The following is a 20,717-nucleotide window of genomic DNA, read 5'->3' as shown; positions in this document are numbered from 1 at the left end:
GCCTTCAACCTCCAAAGCTGAGATACCGCTTCCTGTTTCTCTTTCCTTTGAGCCACATAGATACACTATCCAAGAATATGCCAAGAAACCAGAGGAGGCACAGTATAACCTCTTGGCTCCCTCCTCCAAGCCAAAAACAAACAAACGCTAATCCTGGCTCCTTACAGGCTAAAACCTAATCCAGGATTCCAGAGCCTTGGGCAATCACAACAGGTTCCCACCAAAGACAGTCTTTTAAAACCGACAGATTTTTTTTTTTTCCCCACAACACGGGGCTGCAGCTGTACAGGCTTCCGCCACCTTCGGCCTTGAAGCAGAATACTCCCGGCAGACACGCTCTGAGAATCTGGCTTTCTTGATCCGTTTTCCAGGGGTTGGGCAGATACAGACGTGCACCCCTCCTGCTGCAGCCTCCAATCAGGACCTTCAGGCGGACCTGCCAGTCAGAAGAGGAGGCGGGTTCTTCCGGGAGCTTTGCTGCAGGTTCCGTTCCGTTGCTGAACCCGCTAAAAATTGTTCAGTGTGATGGTCTCTGGGCGCCGCTGGGTCCTGTCAAGGGAGCTCACGCAAGCTTGGAAGTAACGATATGGTGAGCACAGGGTCACTGCCCACATAGGGGAGGAGAGATGCTTGAGCAGAGGGAGCTCATGGGGGTGCGTTGTCCCTGGGGCTGGGTGGTGAGCAGCAGCCAGGGCGGCTACTTGTAAGGTCCATTGTCCTAGTCTCCCTGGATTCCACTGTGGCCTTTGAATGACTTCACTATGGGAGCGGCTCCAAGCTTTGGGAACAAAGGCTTGTGTTTATAAACTTCCTTGGTAGGATGCCGAACTCGGAGAACCCTAGTTTCTCTAGCCCCCTCCCCCCCCCCCCTTTTTTTTTTTTTTGGTTTTTCGAGACAAGGTTTCTCTGTGTAGCCTTGTCTGTCCTGGACTCACTCTGTAGACCAGGCTGGCCTCGAACTCACAGCGATCCACCCCCGTCCCGAGTGTAGGGCTCTTCTAAGCTCTGCCTTTAGCATTTAACATTTGTGTGTTGTAAAAGTAATTTTACTGTCTTCTTCTGCTGGCCTAGGTCGAGTTCTGGGAGCTTCTAGCCTTTGTGCAATCTCACCTAGGCTAGAATATTTTCAGCCTCTGAGACTTGCTGCTTAATGAGCTCACCCTTCCTTGTTCTTTCTGAGCTCTGGGCAGGCTGGTTCAGCTCAGCTGTTCTGGCTCAAACTCTTTTCCCAGCTGACTTATTTAATGTGGCTTCTCTCTCGGCCCGAAATTGCTCTGCTTAGTCTCTAACTCCAACAATCTTTTCTAAACTTCTGGCTCTTTCTCATTCTCTGGTTCATTCGGTCTTTACCTGAATTCTCTCTCTCTGCAACCCATCTCTCTACTACTGTCTGGGTAAAACTGCCTCCTCTCTGAAAAACTGTGTGTCCTATTCTGTCAAATGGACTCTGATTTGTCACCTTTCCTGCCACTCAGCTGAATTAGATATCACTATCGGGTTTGTTTTGTTTTTGTTTGTTTTGTTTTTGTTTTTTTGAGACAGGGTTTCTCCTGTGGCCTTGGCTTTGTAGACCAGGCTGGCCTCGAACTCTCACTTTAAAACATGGGTAACTTCCTTCTACAAACTAGCTTTTCCTTTGTTTGGGATTTATCACCACGCCTGGACCTAAGCTTTTCTTGACTTGATCTTTGCTCTGTACCAGGCTGGCTGTGGACTGAGATCTGCTTGCCTCTGTCTCCAGGATTAAATGCGCCTTTGTATTCCAGCCAGATCACACAGACCTAGAAGATCTTTCGATGTGATCTCTTGCCAGAACAGCCTGGTTCTGAATCAACATTCCTCTACAGGGCGTAAGACCCGTTTGGAGATAATGTGTGGAGGTTGTTAAAGGCACCTCAGGTGTTGGGTAGCACTCAACTGTGATGTAGAAGAGTAGAGCTGATGATGTGGAGGATTCACCAGGGCTTAGGAAATAAGGGACACCAAGTAGAGTCTAGCTGAGGGAGGGCTGCCTCTACAACACCCCACAGAGGAGTAGTATGCTATCCGTGCCTGCTGGAGATTAGGATGCTAGGATACGCGTGTTTGTTCATCAGGATTGCCCAGACATTTGGCTCCAAACCTTAATAAGGAGACAGCTCTGACTTATAATCAGCTGCTAGGCCCGTCCTCATATCAAAGAGCAGGCTTCTAACAAGCTGCTCAAGGGGGCATTACAGGGTCACAACCAACATTAAGGTCTGGTGTGCCATAAAGGTCCAGCTTTCTTAAAGAGAAAAGCATAGTTCTGCCCCATGGGCAAGACTACACCAGGCAGCAGCTCTTTGAGAAGGAAAAACACTGTCGTGTTGAGGGCTAGCCTGATCAAGCAAGGCTTTCTATGAGGCCCTCATCTGTGAAGAATGACATAGCTCCTTCTCACACCCAGGGACATGCTTGGCGGCGCCAGTAACAGCCTGGGAGCATTCCCCAAGACCCCAGTGTAAGAAGAATAAAACAGAGCTCTTTCTCTAAAGCCAGGAATATGCCTGGGAGAGCTGGTAATGGTCTGCGTCCAGAACTTGTGGAGAGGGGTTACTTCAGACCCTGAGAACCCAGCTCTTCCCAGTGGTTATCAGTCCCATAGCCACTGTAGGCTTGGTCAGTAATGTTTCTGTGATACCCTGCGTTCCCCTTGTGCAGTATTGTTTTGAGATTCCTGAGTTTGTCCCATTGTATGATAGTTTCTGCTGACTTCCTAAAAGTCTCCCATTTCTTTCCCTAGTATACAAGATGCTATTCTTTCACCTCCAATACCCCCCAACCCCAAGACAGGATCTCTCTGCGTCAGCCTTGGCTGTCCTGCACTCACTTTGTAGACCAGGCTGCCACGATGCTATTCTTTTTTTTTTTTTTTTTAATTTTTTTTATTAATTTATTCTTGGTACATCTCAATGTTTATCCCATCCCTTGTATCCTCCCATTCTTCCCTCCCTCCCATTTTCCCATTATTCCCCTCCCCTATGACTGTTCCTGAGGGGGATTACCTCCCCCCTGTATATGCTCATAGGGTACACGATGCTATTCTTAAGAATCTTACTTGGAGCCGGGCATGGTGGCGCACGCCTTTAATCCCAGCACTCGGGAGGCAGAGGCAGGTGGATCGCTGTGAGTTCGAGGCCAGCCTGGTCTACAAAGCGAGTCCAGGATGGTCAAGGCTACACAGAGAAACCCTGTCTTGAAAAACCAAAAAAAAAAAAAAAAAAAGAATCTTACTTGGTATAGGGGACTGGAGAGATGGCTCAGAGGTTAAGAGCACTGACTACTATTCCAGAGGTCCTGAGTTCAATTCCCAGCAACCACATGGTGGCTCACAACCATCTATAGTGAGATCTGGTGCCCTCTTCTGGCACGCAGGCATATATGAAGGTGAAATACTATATACTTAAATAAATAAAAAAAAAAAAAAAAAAAAGAATCTTACTTGGTACAAGACAGAGCGTGTGCAAGACCTTCCCACCCTAGCTTGTGTACTTTCTACTGTTTCCTTTTCCTATTTTCTCATCTTCTGGCACCTTCAACTCAGGACCCTGTCATTGAACCGTGACCTGCTGCTTCAGGGTACTGGTGTACTTAAGGAATTAGTCTGGGAATATCTTGGCTGTGCAAATCTCCCATGTGTGTAAGCAGATAGACTGTCAGTCTCCAGTCCATATTTAAATTGTTCAAATCATAACTTGGGGCCTGAGCCTAAAAGAGACTTAAGGTGACAGCATAGGCAGAATGCAAAGTTTTTCCTCTGCTGTCCCTTCTTTGAGCGTTAGCCAGAGATGAATGTATGCTGTGATTAAAAGAAATTGTTCCTAATCTTTTGTGTGCGGAGCAATATCTCCTAGGGAAGGCATATTAATACCAGGACAGCTGCATTGTCAACCTTTTATAAAGATGTTTATGAGAAAAGCTATGTTATGAGGTCACCTTGATGCCAGTCTGTCGCTCCCCAGGACAATGAATATGTATATCATGTGCATGGTACTCACAGTAGTCAGAGGATGGCCTTAGAACTCTTGAACTTGACATTTGGACACTTGTGAGCCCCCATGGAAAGACTAGCAATAGATCCCAATTATTTGCAAGACCAGCAAGGGCTCTTAATTGCTGTGCCCTCTCTCCTGCCATATGTTGCTTATGCATGATCGACATCTATATTGCTAATATTTTCATCTGTCCATTCATAACTGCTTAAACATGCATTCCTTTTTAGTAAAATCTTATTAATGTTACAGGTTTAACTGAGGCACTTCAGGTTCTGCAAGATGAATACAGAACTGGAGTGAATGTCTAATTCTTTGTAGGAACTTCGGTAAAGACCTCTGAGTTCTTTCTATCTTCTTGTTTGAGTGATTTTTGCAGGGGAGTGAGGGTCTTAACATGTACCTCTTGCTGTCCTGGAACTCGTTGGGTTGACCTAGCTGGCATCCAATTCAATGGCACACACCTGCCTCTGCCTCCTGAGCTGCGGTGTTAAAGGCATGAGCAAATACACCCAGCTTGCCCATCATTTTGTAGGTAGTAATTGTTCACACCATTTCCCTAATGTGTGCTCAGTACTGAGGATCTGTTGGCTTGCCCCTGTGTCAACTGGCATTTCTCTTGCAAGGCTACATCCTATTCAAAGGGCAAAGAAAGGACAGAGGTGAACTTCATTAATGAGTTTCTTTCAGAAGTGACTTGATGATTTCATTAAGACTTCTGTGTCAGGGAATAAGGGGAGGAGGCACCAGAATTATATGAATACATTGTGAGTGAAGCAGACATTTACAGTGTTGTCAGTTTCATACTTTCTGTTGAACACATATATGGGATATTTTAGGGTGCAGTGACCTATGATGATGTGCATGTGAGCTTCACTCGGGAAGAATGGGCTTTGCTGGATCCTTCCCAGAAGACTCTCTACAAAGATGTGATGCTGGAGACCTACAGGAACCTCACTATTGTAGGTAAGACTGTGGATTTTCTTTTGCTTTTTACAATAAGGGGACAACTGTTTGTTAATGATACTCTTCTGTAATTTCACTTGAGAATGAGGAAGAAGGGGATGAATAAACCAGGCATGGTTATAAGATTCACTGAAGATAGTAACTTAAATTTTGCCTAATTTCCACTAATATATCATATGTTTTCTGGTATGGTATTTTAGGCTACCGTTGGGAAGCCCACAATACTGAGAAACATTTTCAGCATCGTAGAAGACATGGAAGGTAATTTTCATCTACAGACTGATGCAAATATGTTTCTGAAGAAATCTTAAATTGTTCTGGAAGGGTTTTTTGTTTGTTTGTTTGTTTGTTTGTTTGGATTGGTTTGATTTGTTTTTTTGTGAGACAGGGTTTCTCTGTGTAGCCTTGGCTGTCCTGAACTCACTTTGTAGACCACGCTGGCCTAAAAACTCACAAAGATCTGCCTGCTTCTGCCTCCTTAGTGCTGGAATTAAAGGCATCAGCCACCACGCCAGGCCTTGTGTCCTGGAAGTTTGAAAGAAAAGCAACAGTACCAGGTGGTGGTGTATGCCTTTAATCCCAGCATTAGGGAGGGAGAGGCAGGAAGATCCTTGTGAGTTTGAGGCCAGCCTGGTTTACAGACAGGGCTACAGAAAGAAACACAGCCTTGAAAAAAGCAAAAGAAAAGAAAAGCAACACTGTAAAAAAGCACAGCTTTAAGTGTATCAATGATTATTCAATTTTTACAGAACCATGTCCCTCAATGTCAGATATCTGATTTGTGTTTGTAGACTTTCTCTTCCTCCTCTTCCTCTTCCTTCTCTTCCTCCTCCTCCTCCTCCTTCTTTTGGGTTTTGAGACAGGGTTCTCTGTGTATCCTTGGCTATCCTAGACTCACTTTGTAGCTCGGCCTGCCCTTGAACCCACAGCAATCCACCTACCTCTGCCTCCCAAGTGCTGGGCTTAAAGGCGTGCACCACCAAGCCTGGCCTGTGTAAGACATTCTTCTAAGAAGAAACAAACAATGCCACTTGAATCATAGCTCCAGTAGAGCTATGCCATTGTGTCTCATACCACTTAGATATTTCAAAAGGTATACACATTGAATAGTGTATATGTATATACACATATGTATATGTCCAAAACCTTCTAATAAGCAAATAGTCCATAGCAAAGCTGGTATTACTCATATCCTTGTAGTAATACTGCTAAATTTAATGAGGGGACAGTTGATGAGAGTTAAGAATGTTGTTGTGGAAGAACCTTAATCCCAATACCACATGTCTATGAAGAACAAAAAGCCAACCTGTGTGAAAGCAATGTGGAAACCTTTCATTTGTTATTCTTTTAGTAGTTATATCATATGTGCCAATGGATGCATGTGAGCGCAGGGATATTGAAAGTAGCAACCTCTCTCTCCTTCTCTCTCTCTCTGTCTCTGTCTCTTTCGCGCTCTCTTTCTCCCCCAGAATAATTAGAAGATATATAGTAGTAGTTCCCACTTAGTGTAGGTTTCCTGAGTGGGATACAAGTTTAATATTAATTGGTTTCCCAACTTTATTGGGAACATCCACAAACTCACACTGCAGAAAACCCTGTGAGTGCTAGGAATGTGGAAATTCTTCTGTTCATCCTGGCTCACTCAGCAAATGTAGTATATGATACACACTATAGGAAAATTTATGAATACAATCAATGTGGTAAAGCTCGGAGTTCTTCCAGTTCTCTTCAAATATATGGAAAAACCTGATATAGAAGAAGGATGCTATAAATATGAGCCATGATGGGTTCGCTCGCCATCACAGGTTTAGTCAGAGATGCAAAAGAACACATAATGAAGGGGACACCATGAGTGTAAACAACGTGATAAGACCGTAAGATCTGATTTCTCTTTACCATTAGACCAGCTTGTCTAATGAATTCATAGAGATAAAAGGATTCATCAGTGTAATGAATGTGGTAAAGCTCTCACATGTACCAATTATCTTTGCAGGCATGAAAGACGTCATACAGGAGAGAAACCCTATGAAGGTATTCAGTATGGTGAAGCCTTTGCACCTCACAGTCATCCCAGAAAGCATAAAAGGACACATACTGGAGTGAAACCCTATGAATGTAATGAGTGTGGTAGAGCCTTTGCGCGTCACATTTCTCTTCAAAGGCATGAAGGAATTCATACAGGAGAGAAACCCTATGAATGTAATCAATGTGGGAAAGCCTTTTTACAACACTGTCATCTCCAAATACATATTAGAACACATACTGGAGAGAAACCTTATGAATGTAATGAATGTGGTAAGGCTTTTTCACAACACGGTTACCTTAAAATGCATAAAAGAACACACACTGGAGAGAAACCCTATGAATGTAACCAGTGTAATAAAGCTTTTGCATATCACAATCATCTTCACATACATAAAAGAACACATACAAGAGAGAAACCTTATGAATGTCACCAATGTGGTAAAGCTTTTGCGTATAATGGTAATCTCCAAATACATAAAAGAACACATACTGGAGAGAAACCTTACGAATGTAACCAATGTGGTAAAGCTTTTACATGTCACAGTAGTCTCCAAATACATAAGAGAACACATATTGGAGAGAAACTTTATAAATGTAACCAGTGTGGTAAAGGCTTTGCACATAATGGTAATCTCCAAATACATAAAAGAACACACACTGGGGAGAAACCCTATAAATGTAATCAATGTGGTAAAGCATTTGCATGTCACAGTCATCTCCGAATACATAAAAGAATACATACTGGTGAGAAACCCTATGAGTGTAATCAATGTGGTAAAGCCTTTGCACAACACAGTTATCTCAAAATACATAAGAGAACACACACTGGAGAGAAACCCTATGAATGTAACGAATGTGGTAAAGCCTTTACACGTCACAGTAATCTTCAAATACACAAAAGAACACACACTGGAGAGAAACCTTATGTATGTAATCAATGTGGGAAAGCCTTTGCAAGTTACAGTCATCTGCCAATACATAAAAGAACACACACTGGAGAGAAACCCTATGAATGTAATCAATGTGGCAAGGCCTTTTCACAGCACAGTGGTCTCTTAACACATAAGAGAACACATATTGGAGAGAAACCTTATGAATGTAACCAATGTGGTAAAGCCTTTGCACACCGCAGTCATCTCCAAGTACATAAAAGGAAACATACATGAGGGCAAGCCTGTGAACGTAAGCTGTTGCAGGGTATTTGATCACACTGGGAACCCCAGATTATGTACTGGAAAAGCTTGTTTCTAGTGGTGTGGCTCATCCTTTAATCCTAGAGCTTTCTGCTTATTGTAAACAGATTGTTGTGGTGTGGCTTGGCCCTAGCACACACCTTCAATCCAAGTATTTTCTGTTTATTGTAAACAGTATTGAATAAAGGCAACCATAGGTCAGGAGGTGGAGCAAGCAACCAATTGACAGAGTGAACAGTAAAACAAACAAACAAACAAACAGTAAGAGTAAGTCAGGGGTGTGGATAGAGAGATGCACAGGAAGTAGAAAGGAGGGACATTGAGTTTGAAGGGTATTTAGACAGCATGGAGAAGGGGGGACTCTTTAATGTCATCTGGGTGCTTTCTCTGCCTCTTTGAGCTAGTAAGCTTTCACCACAGCATCTGGCTCCTGAGTCTTCATTAGTATAATTGAATGATGGGACTTTGTTAAAAAGCAACAGTAGCTGGGTGTGGTGGCACACATGTTTAATCCCAGGCTGATCACTGTGAGTCCGAGGCTAGCCTGGTCTATAAAGTGAGTACAGGATAGCAAAGGCTACACAGAGAAACCCTGTCTTGGGAAAATAAATAAATAAATAAAAAGCAACAGTAAGTAATGTGGTAAAGCCTTTGCATGGGACAGGCATCTTCAAAGGCATAGAAGAAATCATATTGTAGAGAAACCATGTGAATGTGTTTAATATGGTGAGTCCTTTGCACATCATGAAAGTATTTATACTGGAGAGAAATTTTATGAATGAAAGCAATGTGGTAAAGCCTCTGAGTAAAGGATGCTGCCAAGATCCAACAACTCAAACATCAAGTCAATTCAAATGACAATAATTTATTGAAATGAGGCTGTTGACCACAGAACATACTCAGAAACTGAGCTGATCCCCTCCCCTTCACCCCCACACACAGTTTTTATACTTGAAAACCACCAAAATGCCGGGCATGATGGCACACACCTTTAATCCCAGCACTTGGGAGGCAGAGGCCCGGGGATTGCTGCAAGTTCCAGGACAGCCTGGCCTACAAAGCTGGTCCAGGACAATCAGTGCTACACAGAGAAACCCTGTCTCAAAAACAAACAGAGAGAGGGAGGGAGAGGGAGAGAGAGACAGAGAGAGAGAGAGAGAGAGAGAGAGAGAGAGAGAGAGAGAGAGAGAGAGAGAGAGAAGACCACCGATATTTGTGCCAAATTACAGCGACATATTTCCACCAATCAGGCTTTAAGTATAGGAGCTTTCAAGCTTTCCTTATGTAGTTGATTTATGTCAGTTGATAAGAATATAGGTTTTCAGCCGGGCGTGGTGGCACACGCCTATAATCCCAGCACTCGGGAGGCAGAGGCAGGTGGATCGCTGTGAGTTTGAGGCCAGCCTGGTCTACAAAGCAGGTCCAGGGCAGCCAAGGCTACACAGAGAAACCCTGTCTCGAACAAAACAAAAACAAAAAAAACCCAGAATATAGGTTTTCCCATCTAAGCAATTATATCTATTTGTTTGTTGTTTCTGTGGTTAGGAACAGGCATTATATTTTGGGGAACCAAAGAATAACAGAAGTTGTGGTTAGGAACAGTCATGACCCTGGCCCTGAGAAAAGGAAGTGCTGGCTAGCACATCACTGTTTTGGGGGGTCTGTTCTGTATGGTTTTAGTTTTTGTTTGTTTAATACAAAGTCACATGTAGCCCAGGCTGGCTTTGAGCTCCTGCTTCTATCTTGCAAGTGCACGTGTAACAGGGCTTCACTGTCGTGCTCAACTAGTTCTTCAGGCTTCAAGGTGGTGGTGGTGGTGACACAACTATTTGCACTTGACAAAAATCACACACTCGTACACCAAAACGGAAGGTGTCAGGTTCTGGGAGTCAGGATCAGGGTCAGATATGACCAAGAAATTTAAAAATCAATATAAAACACTTTATTATTTTAGGAATTATTTTTACAGTATTGGGAGTTTTACCCAGAGATTAATACATGCTAGTTAAGAACCGAGTCCCAGAGCTGTATTTCCAACCCAATACAAACCATTATAGAGTCTGTGAAGTTTGCATGCTGGATGTATTCTTTCTCTTCTAGATTCCTTGACCCTCTGTCCCCAGAGTGAGCTGAGTAGATGTCATCAAAGGGTTCCCTGCCCTCTGCCCCTCTCACTTATTTCACCGGAATTCACCAGCTGTATAAAGTTGTTGCTGGGTGGTAACTATGAGCGTGTGGTGATGGCCTTCCTGAACCAAGTGTTTAGTTTCCAAAACCATCCCCGTTTCCCCCTCTTTAGCCGAGAGCAATAGGATCTTTATCATTCTCACATTCAGCTCCTACCCTCATTATTTCTCACTAAGACATTGGCCCATTTTCACTCTAAGTAGTTATATGATTTCTGGTCAGGTCCTTTTAATAGTCCCATAAACAAATACTGTATCTGTGCTCTAAACACCAACAAGCAAATCAGATAGACTTCAGCAATTTGAAATCTTATCAAAGGTTTTTTTTATCTGTGATGTCTTTCTTCTTTTCTGATCCATCCTTGGGCTCTTGCACAGTAGGGAGTAGACGCCCTCCGCTGCTGGCCTCCTGCTCTTTGCTCTCTCCTATCTGTTCTTGGTTTCCCATATCGCTTTGGGACCTTTCATATAGCTCTTCTATGTAGCCTCCAGCCTTGTCAGCTGTAACGATTCCGTAGTCCATAATACTGATGATATCCAGCGGTAGGCCGAAGAGAAAGCAGCCCACAAGCAGAGAATGGGCTGTGGGGAGAGAATTCCGTGGCACTTGAATGGAACTCTGACACAAAAAGCACGATGCAAATTTAAGGCCACAACAGATTTTCTCTTGCTGCTATTGAACTCTGTCAATGAATAAATGAGAATAGCTATCATGTTAAAGACTAAATAAAAAATTTGTGTTCAGCCGGGCGGTGGTGGTGCATGCCTTTAATCCCAGCACTCGGGAGACAGACGCAGGTGGATTGCTGTGAGTTTGAGGCCAGCCTGGTCTACAAAGCGAGTCCAGGATATCCAAGGCTACACAAATGAAAAATGAAAAAATAAAATAATTTACGTTCATACTTGCACATGTGAGTATTCATGTGTGCAGATGGGCAATAGGAAAAGGAATGAAACACCCTGAGTACTTAATACAGACCCTTCTTTTTCTTTTTCTTTTTTAATTTTTAAAAATTATTATTGTTACATCTCAATGGTTATCCCATCCCTTGTATCCTCCCACGCCCCCCCCCATTTTCCCATTATTCCCCTCCCCTATGACTGTTCCTGAGGGGGATTACCTCCCCCTGTATATGCTCATAGGGTATCAAGTCTCTTCTTGGTACCCTTCTTTTTCTTAACTACCCATACATAAGTATCTCCTACATGACCACTGTCTCTGTATTGAACTCTAGGATGTTGCTTGTGGGTTCTTTCCAATAAAGGGTTTATGTACATGGTCTTAATTTTTTAATTTTGTGTTTGCTTTAGATTTTATTTATTCATTTAGTGTGTGTGTGTGTGTGTGTGTGTGTGTGCACGCTCGCGCACCCACCCCCGTGTGTTTGTGTACCAGGAGACCAAAGTTATATATATATATGTCTTGTACCTGAGCTATAAGGGTTGCCAGCTGGTAACTGACGCTGGGTCCTCTGTGAAAGGCACCAGCTTTGAACTCCAGAGCCATCTGTTTCTATCCCTATACATATTCTCTTCGCATGACATTTTAATATCTGAGTCGTCTGGTTGTTTGTAAAGCTACGTTAATTTACTACTTCCTTTTATGTTATGTGCTATTTCTTCAGTTCTCAGAAAAATCATTTTACTGAGTTGGTTTTACCACTAAGATGTATTTCATGGATTGGGTCGTGTTACTCTGCAAGAATCCAGAGAATGAAAAGATCACTTTGCGGGCCAGAAGAGGGCACCAGATTTCACTGTAGAAGGTTGTGAGCCGCCATGTGTTTTCTGGGAAGTGAATTCAGGACCTTTGTAAGAGCAGGCAGTGCTCTTAACCTCTGAGCCACCTCTCCAGGGTATTAAGTGCCAGGGAAATTCTCTAAAAAGCATTATTCCAGGTCATAAACCTACTAATACCTCCACTAACACTAGAGGCCAAGAATACTTTCTCCATCACTGACAAGGCAAAGTGTCCCAAAGAACTCCTTGAGGGACCTTTGCCCCTGTGGGTCTCTAATAGGCTGACTGAATGAGACAGGAGAAAGCAGTGGGAGGAAGCTGATCCCTTCTTCCCTCCAGGCAATGATTACCTGTTCTTTCTAGGATCAAAGGTAAAGAAGTGCTGGTTTCTCTTCTGCCTCCTTCCCTTCATCCCTCTGCAATTGATCTGAGCTACTTACTGGTGCTGCACTGTCCAAAATGCTGCTAATGAACTGGACCATGCCACTGGCGTCCTTAATATGTCTGTCTAGCAAAAAGTACTGTTGCTTTGATGTATTCAGTACAACTGTACTGTTAAGACTGTTGATTTGGCTTTTTTGTCTCTGGCCACCATCGGTGGTGCCAGTGCCATCCTGCCAAGCCAGAAGCCTGTTGGTGGTTAAGAGGAAATGAACCCGCCCCACTTCATCAGTTAAGCTAGCTAGATGTACCAAGTCACTGGGAACGTGCCCTGGAGGGTTTCTCTTGTTTCCTTTTTTCTCCTTCTCTGTTTGCTTCTTATTCACCTATGGTGAGGGGCATCAGCCACACATCCTGTTGCCCTGAGGACCTGCCTCATGTAGACTGATTGGGCAGAAGTGTTTCAGAGGGAGATGAGGGGGAGAAAGGAAGCGAATGTTGGCTTAAAAAAAAAACAAACCCTAAAATTCATTCTACACTCATATGAATATGTTAATGAATTTTTAAAACTGAAAAAGTACTAGTGTCAATTACTTTAAATATCTTCAATAATTGCATGTGGAAGTCAGCCAACTCTCAGGAATTGGGCCTCTCCTGAGTTCAAACTCAACTTGTCAGGCCTGTGAGCAAGTGCCTCTAACTAGTGAACAACCGTATCATCTCACAATTACCTATTAAAATTATTAAAGTATGTATTATAAAACTACAAATATACATATTGTAACATTATTTGAGAACACTATGTGTTATAATGTTGAGGTGGGAAATGATATTCAATAGTTAAGAATAAAAGTAAATCTCAATAAATTCAAAATACAGGATTTATAAAATAAAATAAGACATTTAATGGGAGAATGTCAGCATCAGAAAATGACAGGTGCTTTTCGGTATGTTTTTTGCAGCTAATTAAGTCACTCCCCATCTCTCCAAATTAGAAATATCAAAGTAGAAAACTACCAGCAAAACCATCAGCACACACACACACACACAAAAAAAAAACCAAAAAAAACCCAAAAAAACAAAACAAAACAAAAAACCATCAGCAAGGTGCTTACATAGCCATTTCTATCCATATGGCCAAACTGAAAGTCTCTAAGAAACAAGCAACAACAAAGAGAAAGAAGAGAAAAAACACAACATCGGATTAAAAGAAAACAGGTACAGAACATGGACCAGAACTTGTTAGCACATAAACCCTCAGGACTGCACGGAATCCTGGGCTGTTTACACATGAGCGCGCTCTGCTAGGTGTTGACAAGCAAAGACACAAGCAGCCGCAACAAACAGATATTTCACCTCACTGTACATGTTTAAAGGGCAGGGAAAGAAATGTGCTGCGAGTGACATACGTGAAGGGGAAGCTGGTTTACTGGGAGGTCACTCAGAAGAGGTCAGCTTCCATGGACCACGGGAGCTGTGCAATGAGCTTTCGGTAGATTTTATATACAAGAAAATAATGAATCCCTGAAGTTTTTATTGCTGTTTTTGATAGCAGCAACAAACACAAAAAAAATTAAAATACAGCAAAAATTCTCATTCCCAGGTAAATTTTTATAGTCTATTAATTTTTTATTTTAGAGTTTTTGATATAATCACTTACCTGGCATGTGTCTGTTCATTTAAATTGTTTCAAATTTGCAAATTTATGTGCATATTTTTCTACCAAAATACGGATATCAAACACTCTCAGGAAGCAGGAGTGGGATGAATAATAAATGGCTGAGTGCAGCTTCTCCAGCTTGTAAAATGTGACATGGATGTGTCCTCATGCTGACCAGAGCCTCCAGGTCAGCCAATTTTTTTTTTTTTTTTTTTTTTTTTTTTTTTTTTTGCGAGACGGGGTTTCTCTTGGCTTGGCAGGCCTTGGTTGTCCTGGACTCTCTTTGTAGACCAGGCTGGCCTCGAACTCACAGCGATCAGCCTGCCTCTGCCTCCCGAGTGCTGGGATTAAAGGCGTGCGCCACCACGCCCGGCCCAGGTCAGTCAAATCTTGATTCACCTTTCAAAGTATGAGATCCTGTGTCTCTTATCTGAAATGCCAGGGGCCAGAGGTGCTTGACATTTCTGAAGGTCTTCATGGGGCAGGGCAGACATTAATCTTCTAAACTGCTTCCCATAGTGGGGCAGGCAACGGATCCCTGGCTCAATCCCATGTCATCTGTTTCTAATAACTTCTATCAAATTACCTCCTATCTATAGTCTCAACTGTGTGTTAATGTTTTTCATTTGGGCCAAAACTCCATGCAGGCTTGCCATGTGCTTCTCCCCCTCTCCTCTCAGGACCCTCTTTCCTCCTCTTGGTCCGTCTTCCTCTCCTTCCCAGGATTCCTCTCTCTCCTTCTGGAACCTTAGCCACACCTCTCTCCTGCCCAGCCCAGGTGGGATGGTCTTTTATTAAGCAAAAGGTGGATCACAGAGTCAGCAAGCAGTAATTAGCATCAAAATACATCAGACCATTTCCCAACAGTGGGGACTGAGGGTGGCACTAGGAGGAGAGGAGGGAGGGGGCTGCAAAGTGATTAGATACATAGATAGATGATAGATAGATAGAAAGACAAGACAGGTAGATAGATGATAGACAGATAATAGATTGATAGAAGATAGACAGACGGACAGACATACGGATGATAGCTACTTAGTAAAAGAAAACTCCGATGTCTGGAGCTGGTGAGCATAGGCGAGCTGGTGAGCACAAAGGGAGGAGCAGAATGCTGAGCAGAGTGGTAGATACTCCCCAGGGTTGTTTGGGAAGGCTGGCGGGTAGGCTATTGGAGGACAGGCATAAGTGATACTGAATTGCAAATCCTTGCAGATCTGGAAAAGGTCTGGCACTGCCCGGCCTGGAATCAGTATGCTGTGTGCCTTCCGCGCACTCCAACCCCATGGGAGGTGCTCACGTCACTCAAGAGTCACTGGCCAATCAGGACCTTCAGGCGGACCTGCCAATCAGAAGAGGAGGCGGGTTCTTCCGGGTGCTTTGCTGCAGGTTCCGCTCCGTTGCTGAGCGCCGCTGGGTGCTGTGAAGGGAGCTCTGGAAAGCTTGGAAGTTACGATATGGTGAGCACAGGGGAGGAGAGATGCTTGAGCAGAGGGAGCTTATGGGCTGGGTTGTCCCTGGTGGGGCTGGGCGGTGAGCAGCAGCCAGAGGCGGCCACCTGTGAGTTCCCTTGTCCTAGTCTCCCTGGATTCCACTGTGGCCTTTGAATGACTTCACTATGGGAGCTGCATCTGCACTAAGCTTTGGGAACAGAGGCTTGTGTGTAGAAACGTCCTGGGTAGGATGCCGAACTCGGAGAGCCCTAGTTTCTCTAGTATCGTCTGAAGTTCTGCCGTTAGCACTTAACATTTGTGTGTTGTAAAAGTAATTTTATTCTCCTGTCTCAATTGTTGTCCGGGAGGCCTACTGTTTCCTTCTGGCCTAGGCAGAGTCATGGAAGCTTCTAGTCTCTCTACAGTCTCACCTAGGCCTAGAATGTTTTCAGCCTCTGAGCCTTGTTGCTTAATGAGCTCACCCTTCCTTGTTCTTTCTGAGCTCTGGGCTGGCTGGCTCAGCTCAGCTGTTCTGGCTCAAACTCTTTCCCAGCTGACTTATTTAATGTGGCTTCTCTCTCGGCCCGAAATTGCTCTGCTTAGTCTAAAACTAACTCCAACAATCTTTTCTAAACTTCTGGCTCTTTCTCATTTTCTGGCTCATTCTGTCCTTTTGATAAAAATCCTTAAAATTTTAAAGTAAAGGGCTGGAGCACAACAGTGTTTTAAAATTACTCATTGAGTCATGTAATGAGCTGTCCATTTCGGTATGAGGAAAAGGATTTGCATACAGAGCATGGCTTCTGCCTTCAGACCAGAACAGGAGGAACAGTTCACTGTGTACAGTGCAAGGTCAAACAAGGTAGGTCACAAGTAGGTTGCCCAGGTCTAAGAGAGTCGGCTGCAGGGGTCACCGTTATGAAGAAGAACGTGATTGAGGCAGGGTGAGTGATTTTGTACTTTCTCAGCATGTGTTAATTCGTGCATGTGAATAGAATCAGGCCACATTGGAGGGTGTACAGTTAGGGTAGGATAGCTTAAGCAAGTGAACATCGTATTTCCAAATAAGGGACTTTCCTCTGTGAATATGTGCGATCCTTGTTGGCACTCAGCTCAGAGATTTGAAACATAGGCCTTTGGCTGTACAGACACAGGTTAGCTATGTGCAGCTAGCGTTGTACATAGGGGCAAGGCCAAACACTATCTTATTGTGAGAGGCCGCACTCACATTCGCCATTACAAGATGGCGCTGACATCCTGTGTCCCAAACTGGTAAACAAGTAATCTGCGCATGTGCGAAGGAACTTTCCACTTGTTGTGCTCTGCCTCTCCCGTGGCGTCATATCGCCTGATGAGTAACAGCCAATCAGGGACTGACACATCCTAAGCGGAGAACAGTTTCCTATATAAGGGATGGGTTTCTGCTGTTTGGGGTCTCCATTTTACTTGTCGTAAGCTTATGCTCTCCCTCTTAAGACGCATTAAAGCTTTACTGCAGAAGGATCCTGTGTGTGCAGCGTCGTTCTTGCTGGCGAGACGGTAACGCGAGTCACATCTTATGATGCCATTCACTCTACTAGGAAGGGCCTGTTCTTTTTCAAAGTCAGGGCACCTGTGTGTTTTATCAATATATCTTCTAAAAAGTCAGTTGTTGGCGTTATTTTTTAAATTTATTTTTCTTTATGAATCACTGCTCTAATCTCTTTTTTGTGTCTGTTATCTAGTTTCCCAATCATAGAGAATTCCATTCCTTTTTCTCAAGTGCTTTCATATTTGTTTCTATTTATAGCAATGCCTCCTGTAGCTCAGCCTTTCCTCGGGCCCTGTAGTTAATCCTTGCTTTGAATGCCCAATCCTGCTTCTGTAGCTCCTTGCTGAGACGACATCCTACAAGTTCACTCAGGCTGCACCCTGGTTGGTCAGTGGGAAGGAAAAGACACCAATGAGTGAGCTCTAGAGCATGGGGCCTCTTTATTTGGTAGTGAGCTCAGTAGTAGCTGGAAGGTCAGAATTATAACAGTTTAGGGGTCAATTTGAGTTATTTTTATAGGAGTTGTGAAGTCCGTGTCTATTTAATTTGTATACACATACAGTCAAAGGTAACATTGCTCAAGTACACATTTTTCCCTGCGGAGTTTCCTTAGGTATTTTGATGAAATTTTGACTATATTTTTAGGCTTATGTTTTTGTGTTTTTTTCTCTCATTCCCCTCATTCTTTCACAAATACTGTACATATTCTTGATTGTTGTAGCTTTGTGGTAAGTACAGAAATCACATTGTGCCAATGTGTGTGCTGTTTCTTCATAATCCTATTGATAATTCTCAGTTTTCCTCATGTGGCATATAGCTTTGCAATCAATTTCATTGTTAAAATTATTAGGAATTTTCTTAGCATTATATTGAATTTATGCTACAAAGTAAGCATACTACAGTAAGTATGTGAAACTGAAGCCGATGTGAAATAGAAAGAGGACTTAAGAATAGAGTTTATTGGCACAGAATACATTGTTATGGTCACATAAAAGCTACCCTGCTAAGTATGATTCATTTGAGAAGACAAGAAGTGAAAACAAAACATAGTCCAGAATTGAACAATGAATCTGAATGTGAAACTCTGTTAACAGTAGGCTGGGGTTTTTCACAGATACCAGCTAAAATTAGTAAAAACCATGCTGCACCGTGATAGTTGGTATGAAATCGCATGTACTTAGTGTATGTATTCTGGTGCCTTTGGACATATTACCTATACCCACGCAACCTCAGACAACACAGTAAACCCTGCTCTCCACAAATTCTCATTCTGTCCATGTCTATGTGTGTCTACAGTATACAGAGTTCTCATAAAATGAAATTAATTTTAAAAAATGGCAGAATTGTTATGAATCCCAGCAGTTTTCTCAGTACATTTTCCATCCCCTTGAAATTAGTTTTAAGAAGCATCAGGATTCTTAGCTCATTGGAGTTATATTCATGATGGCCTAAGTTTTAAAATAACCCCAATGCCCATTTGTTTAGGACAAGCTGGGTACATCATACTTACTTTGTGCTAAATGAATGAAGACAGTAGCAAATGGTTAAACATTATACACGTATAAAGGACTCTCACAGTCAGTGCTGCATTGGTCACGAGACAGCAAGCAATTACAGTTGAAGCAGTGTTTAGCCACTTATTTCTCCCGTCTGGTTTTACTCTTTAATGTCCTCTCGTCAGATAGATGTGAGAGCCTCTGCCATCTTGTGTACCCTAGAGTAGCAATAGAAAGTGAAGGGCAGAAAGATCACAGAATGTGGTTGAAGCAATCACCTTCAAAGGGTTTTTCTAATGTTGCTTTTAGGGTTACGTGGAGAAGAAAAAGTAAATATCAAACTTTTGTAGCAAGAGTTGTTATAGAGATGATAAGCAAATATGGTATTATAGTATACTATAAAAATGCAGAAAGTCTTTTATGTATGGTATGCAAGCTTTCTGCTAATGAGTCATACTGGAAGAAAACGTAAATATGGGATCATGAAACAGATTGACTTGTTTTGTTTGAATTAAATAGTGACAACAAATTATTCTTGAATAAAAATGTAATAGTCTGAGCCAAGAGACACATCTCTTTGGTTTCTTCTGATCAAATAAGCCGCCTTAGATAGTAACAGTTTTATTTTTGCTTTCTACAATGTATTTAAACATTTAGCATTTTTATTTATTTACTTATTTTTTAAAGATTTTATTTGCTTATTATGTATACAGTGCACATCAGATCACATTATAGGTGGTTGTGAGCCACCATGTGGTTGCTGGGAATTGGACTCAGGACCTCTGAAAGAGCAGTCGGTGCTCTTAACCGCTGAGCCATCTCTCCAGCCCCGCACCTTTATATCAGTTTGTATGTGTTTCATGTATTATAGAATTACTATAGCAGTAGCATATAACATTACATATGTATTTCTGTAATACTCTTTCTTTGTGGAGTATATATTTGCTGGGCACCATGGTAACTGTGGCCTCATAAAATGAATTGTATAATGTTCCTTCTGTGTTGTATAATGCTCCTGCAGGATAGTTTGAGCAGTATTGGACTTAATTCTCTGAAAATCTGTTTGAATTCTGCACTAAAACCATCCAGACCTGGGATTTTTTTTTTTTTTTTTTTTTTTTGGTCGGAGCTTTATAATGAATTCTTCTATTTTTCTAGAGGTTATAGATCTACTTAAATTGTGTATCTAACCTTGCTGCCTTGCTGTCTTCTTCAAAGTGTGCTTACTTCTTTTTGTTCGAGAGCTTTCAGGTGTGCTGTTAAGTTGCTTGTAAGAGACATCTCCATTTTTTATGTATTCAACTAAAGCTATCAACTGTCCTCTTACCACCAATTTTATTGCGTCCCATAAGTTTGAATATACTGTGTATTTATTTCCATTGAATTCTGTAAAGTCTTTAATTTATTTCTCTCTTGACCCAAGTTTTCATTCAGTTGGAAGTTACTCAGTTTCTATGAGTTTTTAAGCTTTCTGTTTCTATGGTTGATGATGTCCAGCTTTAACCCATGGTGGTCTAACAGATGCAGGGATTTGCTTCAGTTTGCTTGTCTGTGTTGAGACTTACACTGTGTTGGAGCATGTCATCAATTTGGAGGAAGTTCCATGAGTTTCTGAGGAAAAGATACATTCTTTTCTATTTGTGTGGGATGGTCAATAACTATCAGTTGGGTTCACTTGATTTTTAATGTCAGTCAGCTGGAATATTTGTCTGTTTAGTTTCTGTCTGAGGACCTGTCTGATGAGAGTGAGATCAGAAGTCTCCCACGATCCCTGCGTGAGGGTCAGTGTGTCACTCAAGTTGCAGAAGTGTTTCTTTTACAATGGCCCATGCTCTTTTGTTGAGATGTTATGGAATGAAATGTTATCTGGTGGACTTTTTTTTTTTTTTTCCATTTTTCGAGACAGGGTTTCTCTGTGTAGCCTTGGTTGTCCAACCTGGACTCGCTTTGTAGACCAGGCAGGCTGGCCTCGAACTCACAGCGATCCAACTGCCTCTGCCTCCTGAGTGCTGGGATTAAAGGCGTGCGCCACCATGCCCGGCTCTGACTTTTTTTAAATGAATTGTAGTATCCTCCCATCACTTTTTCATTCATTC

The 20,717-nt window shown here is 42.5% G+C and overlaps 2 pseudogenes; both read left to right on the top strand.

Annotated features, from left to right (window-relative positions):
• Positions 1-349: 349 nt before the first annotated feature.
• LOC127193881 (zinc finger protein 431-like) overlaps positions 350-20,717 on the top strand; it is a 59,520-nt pseudogene continuing 39,152 nt past the window's right edge.
• LOC127193553 (zinc finger protein 431-like) lies at positions 4,946-8,247 on the top strand (annotated as a pseudogene).

This window comes from Acomys russatus, chromosome 9, assembly GCF_903995435.1.
Source record: "Acomys russatus chromosome 9, mAcoRus1.1, whole genome shotgun sequence".
Lineage (NCBI taxonomy): Eukaryota > Metazoa > Chordata > Mammalia > Rodentia > Muridae > Acomys > Acomys russatus.
The sequence above is the reverse complement of the archived record's forward strand: the minus strand, read 5'-3'. Positions and strand labels throughout refer to the sequence as shown.